Source organism: Physeter macrocephalus, chromosome 9 (assembly GCF_002837175.3).
Source record: "Physeter macrocephalus isolate SW-GA chromosome 9, ASM283717v5, whole genome shotgun sequence".
Lineage (NCBI taxonomy): Eukaryota > Metazoa > Chordata > Mammalia > Artiodactyla > Physeteridae > Physeter > Physeter macrocephalus.
Window position 1 is genome coordinate 50,699,557 of NC_041222.1, and position 6,547 is coordinate 50,706,103.

At 36.7% G+C, this 6,547-nt stretch overlaps 1 long non-coding RNA gene across 4 annotated transcripts in view; it reads left to right on the forward strand.

The window, feature by feature from the left end:
* LOC114486929 (uncharacterized) overlaps positions 1-6,547 on the forward strand; it is a 201,899-nt gene that overhangs the window by 155,616 nt on the left and 39,736 nt on the right. The gene's annotated exons all lie outside the window — the stretch shown is intronic.

Genomic DNA, 6,547 nt, shown 5'->3' on the forward strand with positions numbered 1-6,547 from the left:
AGTGGGTCAAAAAGGATCTTGCTGTGATTTATGTCATAGAGTGTTCTGCCTATTTTCCTCTAAGAGTTTTATAGTTTCTGGCCTTACATGTAGGTCTTTAATCCATTTTTAGTTTATTTTTGTGTATGGTGTTAAGGAGTGTTCTAATTTCATTCTTTTACATGTAGCTGTCCAGTTTTCCCAGCACCACTTATTGAAGAGACTGTCTTTTCTCCATTGTATATTCTTGCATCCTTTATGAAAGATAAGGTGACCATATGTGCGTGAGTTTATCTCTGGGCTTTCTATCCTGTCCCATTGATCTATATTTCTGTTTTTGTACCAGTACCATACTGTGTTGATTACTGCAGCTTTGTAGTATAGTCTGACGTCAGGAAGCCTGATTTCTCCAGCTCCGTTTTTCTTTCGCAAGATTGCTTTGTCTATTCGGAGTCTTTTGTGTTTCCAAACAAATTGTGAAGTTTTTTGTTCTAGTTCAGTGAAAAATGCCAGTGGTAGTTTGATAGGGATTGCATTGAATCTGTAGATTGCTTTGGGTAGTGTAGTCATTTTTACAATTTTGATTCTTCCAATCCAAGAACATGGTATATCTCTCCATCTGTTTGTATCATCTTTAAAGTCTTTCATCAGTGTCTTATAATTTTCTGCATACAGGTCTTTTGTCTCCTTTGGTAGGTTTATTCCTAGGTATTTTATTCTTTTTGTTGCATTGGTAAATAGGAGTGTTTCCTTAATTTCTCTTTCAGATTTTTAATCATTAGTGTATAGGAATGCAAGAGATTTCTGTGTATTAATGATGTATCCTGCTACTTTACCAGATTCAATGATCAATTCTAGTAGTTTTCTTGTTTTTTTTTCAGTACGCGGGCCTCTCACTGTTGTGGCCTCTCCCGTTGTGGAGCACAGGCTCTGGACGTGCAGGCTCAGCGGCCATGGCTCACGGGCCTAGCTGCTCCGTGGCAAGTGGGATCTTCCCGGACCAGGGCACGAACCCGTGTCCCCTGCATCGGCAGGCGGACTCTCAACCCCTGCGCCACCAGGGAAGCCCAACTCTAGTAGTTTTCTGGTAGCATCTTTAGGATTCTTCATGTATAGTATCATGTCATCTGCAGACAGTGACAGTTTTACTTTTTCTTTTCCAATTTGGATTCCTTTTATTTCTTTTTCTTCTCTGATTGCTGTAGCTAAAACTTCCAAAACTGTGTTGAATAATAGTGGTGATAGTGGGCAAACTTGTCTTTTTCCTGATCTTAGTGGAAAAGTTTTCAGTTTTTCACCATTGAGAATGATGTTGGTTGTGGATTTGTCATATATAGCCTTTATTATGATGAGGTAAGATCCCTCTATGCCTGCTTTCTGGAGGGTTTTTATCAAAAACGGGTGTTGAATTTTGTCGAAAGCTTTTTCTGCATCTATTGAGATAATCATATGGTTTTTCTCCTTCAGTTTGTTAATATGGTGTATCACATTGATTGATTTGTGTATATAGAAGAATCATACCCAAAGCTCTTCCAAAGAAATCAGGTTCCGAGGGGCCAACTGGGTTACTGACCATGGAGCACTTTTAGAGGAATACTTATTAATAACAATATTAACCATCAATTTGTGGCATGTTTCACATAAAATAATAAAATAATGCCATTTGCAGCAACAAGGATGGACCTAAATACGATCATACTAGGTGAAGTAAACCAGACAAAGACAAATAACATATGCTATCACTTATATGTGGAACCTTTTTTAAAAAAAGGATACAAATGAACTTATTTACAAAACAGAAACAGACTCACAGACTTTGAAAACAAACTTATGGTTACTAAAGGGGAAATGTGAGGGGGGAGGGATAAATTAGGAGTTTGGGATTAACATATACTACTGTATGTAAAATAGATAATCAGCAAGGACCTACTGTACAACACAGGGAACTCTACTCAATATTCTGTATTAACCCATAATATTATGGGAAAAGAATCCGAAAAAGAATGGATATATGTATATGTATAACTGAATCACTTAGCTGTATACCTGAAACTAACACAACATTGTAAATCAACTATACTCCAGTATAAAATAGAAATTAAAATTTTTTTTAATGTGGTATGTTTTCTTAGAAGAATCATGCAGGAAATAATGGATCCTGGCTGAAAGGAGGATTTTGAAGAGACCTGAGTTAGAGAATCTCCAGGAGGGTACAAGAGTGATCAAAATTTCTCACCTAATTGTTACTTCTCCTTTTTCATTTCTAATTCTATTGATTTGAGTCTTCTCCCTTTTTTTCTTGATGAGTCTGGCTAATGGTTTATCAATTTTGTTTATCTTCTTAAAGAACCAACTTTTAGTTTTATTAATCTTTCCTATCATTTCCTTCATTTCTTTTTCATTTATTTCTGATCTGATCTTTATGATTTCTTTCCTTCTGCTAACTTTGGGGTTTTTTTGTTCTTCTTTCTCTAATTGCTTTAGGTGTAAAGTTAGGTTGTTCATCTGAGATGTTTCTTGTTTCTTGAGGTAAGATTGTAAAGGTATAAACTTCCCTCTTAAAACTGCTTTTGCTGCATCCCATAGGTTTTGGGTTGTCACGTTTTCATTAAACGGGTGTTGAATTTTGTCGAAAGCTTTTTCTGCATCTATTGAGATAATCATATGGTTTTTCTCCTTCAGTTTGTTAATATGGTGTATCACATTGATTGATTTGTGTATATAGAAGAATCCTTGCATTCCTGGGGTAAACCCCACTTGATCATGGTGTATGATCCTTTTAATGTGCTGTTGGATTCTGTTTGCTAGTACCTTGTTGAGGATGTTTTTCATCTGTATTCATCAGTGATATTGGCCTGTAGTTTTCTTTCTTTGTGACGTCTTTGTCTGGTTTTGGTATCAGGGTGACGGTGGCCTCATAGAATGAGTTTGGGAGTGTTCCTCCCTCTGCTATATTTTGGAAGAGTTTGAGAAGGATAGATGTTAGCTCTTCTCTAGGTGTTTGATAGAATTCGCCGGTGAAGCCATCTGGTCCTGTGCTTTTGTTTGTTAGAAGATTTTTAATCACATTCTTAATTTCAGTGCTTCTGATTCATTGACATTTTGGATGATCTGTCCATTGGTGAAAGTGAGGTGTTAAAGTCCCCTAATATTATTTTTTTTACTATCGATTTCCCCTTTTATGGCTGTTAGCATTTGACTTAGGTATTGAGGTGCTTCTATGTTGGATGCATAAATATTTACAGTTGTTATATCTTCTTCTTGGTTTGATCCTTTGATCATTATGTAGTGTCTTGTTTGTCTCTGGAAATAGTCTTTATTTTAAAATCTGAGTTGCCTGTAGTAGTCTGTTAGGATGCTTTGTATTTCTGCAGTGTCTGTTGTAATTTCTCCTTTTTCATTTATAATTCTATTGATTTGAGTCTTCTCCTTTTTTTTTTTTTGATGAGTCTGGCTAATGGTTTATCAATTTTGTTTATCTTCTCAAAGAACCAGCTTTTAGTTTTATTGAGCTTTGCTATTGTTTGCTTCTTTTCTTTTTCATTTATATCTGATCTGATCTTTATGATATCTTTCCTTCTGCTAACTTTGGGCTTTTTTGTTCTTCTTTCTCTAATTGCTTTAGGTGTAAGGTTAGGTTGTTTATTTGAGATGTTTCTTGTTTCTTGAGGTAGGGTTGTATTGCTATAAACTTCCCTCTCAGAACCACTTTTGTTGCATGCCATAGACTTTTGGTCGTCGTGTTTTCATTGTCATTTGTTTCTAGGTATTTTTTGATTTCCTGTTTGATTTCTTCAATGATCTCTTGGTTATTTAGTAGTGTATTAGCCTCCATGTGTTTGTATTTTTTACACACCTATGTGTCCCTAGGTCTGAAGTAGGTCTCTTGTAGATAGCATATATACGGGTCTTGTTTTTGTATCCATTCAGCCAGTCTGTGTCTTTTGTTTGGAGCATTTAATCCATTTACATTTAAGGTAATTATTGATATGTATGTTCCTATTACCATTTTCTTAATTGTTTTGGGTTTGTTATTGTAGGTCTTTCCCTCTTCTTGAGTTTCCTGCTGAGAGAAGTTCCTTTAGCATTTGTTGTAGAGCTGGTTTGGTGGTGCTGAATTCTCTTAGCTTTTGCTTGTCTGTAAAGGTTTTAATTTCTCTGTCGAATCTTAATGAGATCCTTGCTGGGTAGAGTAATCTTGGTTGTAGATTTTTCCCTTTCATCATTTTAAATATGTCCTGCCATACCCTTCTGGCTTGCACAATTTTTGCTGAAAGATCAGCTGTTAACCTTATGGGGATTTCTTTGTATGTTATTTGTTGCTTTTCCCTTTCTGCTTTTAATATTTTTTTTAATATTTTTTCTTTGTATTTAATTTTTTATTGTTTGATTAATATGTGTCTTGGCATGTTCCTCCTTGTATTTATCCTGTATGGGACTCTCTATGCTTCCTGGACTTGATTGACTGTTTCCTTTCCCATATTAGGGAAGTTTTCAACTATTATCTCTTCAAGTATTTTCTCAGTCTCTTTCTTTTTCTCTTCTTCCTCTGGGACCTCTCTAATTTAAATGTTGGTGTGTTTAATGTTGTCCCAGAGGTCTCTGAGACTGTTCTCAATTGTTTTCATTCTTTTTTCTTTATTCTGCTCTGCGGTAGTTATTTCCACTGTTTTATCTTCCAGGTGACTTTTCCGTTCTTCTCCCTCTGTTATTCTGCTATTGATTCCTTCTAGAGAATGTTTAATTCCATTTATTTTGTTGTTCATCATTATTTGTTTGCTCTTTAGTTCTTCTAGGTCCTTGTTTAAATGTTTCTGGTATTTTCTCCATTCTGTTTCCAAGATATTGGATCATCTTTACTGTCATTACTCTGAATTCTTTTTCAGGGAGAATGCCTATTTCCTCTTCATTTGTTTGGTCTGGTGTGTTTTTACCTTGCTCCTTCATCTGATACATATTTCTCTGTCTTCCCATTTGGCTTAACTTACTGTGCTTGGGGTCTCCTTTTCACAGGCTCCAGATTTTTTAGTTCCCATTGTTTTTGGTGTCTGTCCCCAGTGGGTAAGGTTGCTTCAGTGGGTTGTATAGGCTTCCTGGTGGAGGGGACTGGTGCCTTTGTTCTGGTGGATGAGGCTGGATCTTGTCCTTCTGTTGGGCAGGCCCACATCTGATGGTGTATTTGGGGGTGTCTGTGAACTTATTATGATTTTAGGCAGCCTCTCTGCTAATGGGTGGGGTTGTGTTCCTTTCTTGCTAGTTGTTTGGCATAGGATGTGCAGCACTGGAGGTTGCTGGTCATGGTCATTGATTGGAGCTGGGTCTTAGTGTTGGAATGGAGATCTCTGGGAGAGCTCTCACTGTTTGATATTATGTGGGGCCAGGAGGTCTCTGGCGGACCAATATCCTGAACTTGGCTCTCTCACCTCAGAAGCTCAGGCCTGACACCAGCTGGAGCACCAAGACCCTGTCAGCCACACGGCTGCTAGCTAGTGTTGCAGGGTCTCCAGCAGAGGCGAGGGGGTGGCTGTAGTTCACCGTGTGGACAAGAACATTGGCAGCAGAAGTTCTGGGAAGTACTGCTTGGTGTGAGCCCTCCCAGAATCCACCATTAGCCCCACTGAAGAGCCGCGCAGGCCTGTTTCACGTTTTTTAAGATGAAAGTTAACTTCCCTTCATTTCATTCTTACTTAATATGAAGGCATTTAAAGTCATCGCTTTTGTCATGAATATTGCTTTTGTTGTTTCCCAGCAACTAAAAAAACTTTCAAAAAGTTTTTAGTACAAAGTGTTTTTTACTTTCATTCTTTCCAGATAGATGTAATTGAACTTTTACTTCCCTCTTAAACCAAAGGTTATATAAAAAAATGATTCATTATTTCAAATAGGATAAGATATTACAATTAAGCATTTTTTCTTATTTTATTATGTTATTTTCTGTGTGGTCTTTATGATAGAAAAATTTTATTGAAATCTTATTCATATCCAAATATGTGATTCATTTTTATATATTTCTACTGAATGTAACAAAAGTATTCTCTATTCCCAAAATAGAAGATTCAATAAGCCTATTAAATAAAATTGATTGAATATATTATTAATTTCTCTATGTTCTTATTAATGTTTCCTCTGCTAGATCTGAGTTTGAAAAATAGAAATAAACTACCATCATTTATCTTTTAATCAATTCTCCTAGAATTGCTATAGGTTTTGTTTTATTTCTTTAACTTTAGTGTTGTTTCTTATTTACAGGGTTATGATTGTTTTTCTTGCCTCATAAATTATACCTTTTAATATTATGTAATTTCTCTCCTTTTTTTTTTTTTCTATTTAGGGATTTTAAACTTAGTCTTACTTTGATATTGCCCCTTCTACTTTGTTTTTTTTTGTTTTGTTTTGTTTTTGCAGTACGCGGGCCTCTCACTGTTGTGGCCTCTCCCGTTGGCGGAGCACAGGCTCTGGACATGCAGGCTCAGCGGCCACTGCTCATGGGCCCAGCCGCTCCGCGGCACGTGGGATCTTCCCGAACCGGGGCACGAACCCGTGTCCCCTGCATCGGCAGGCAGACTCT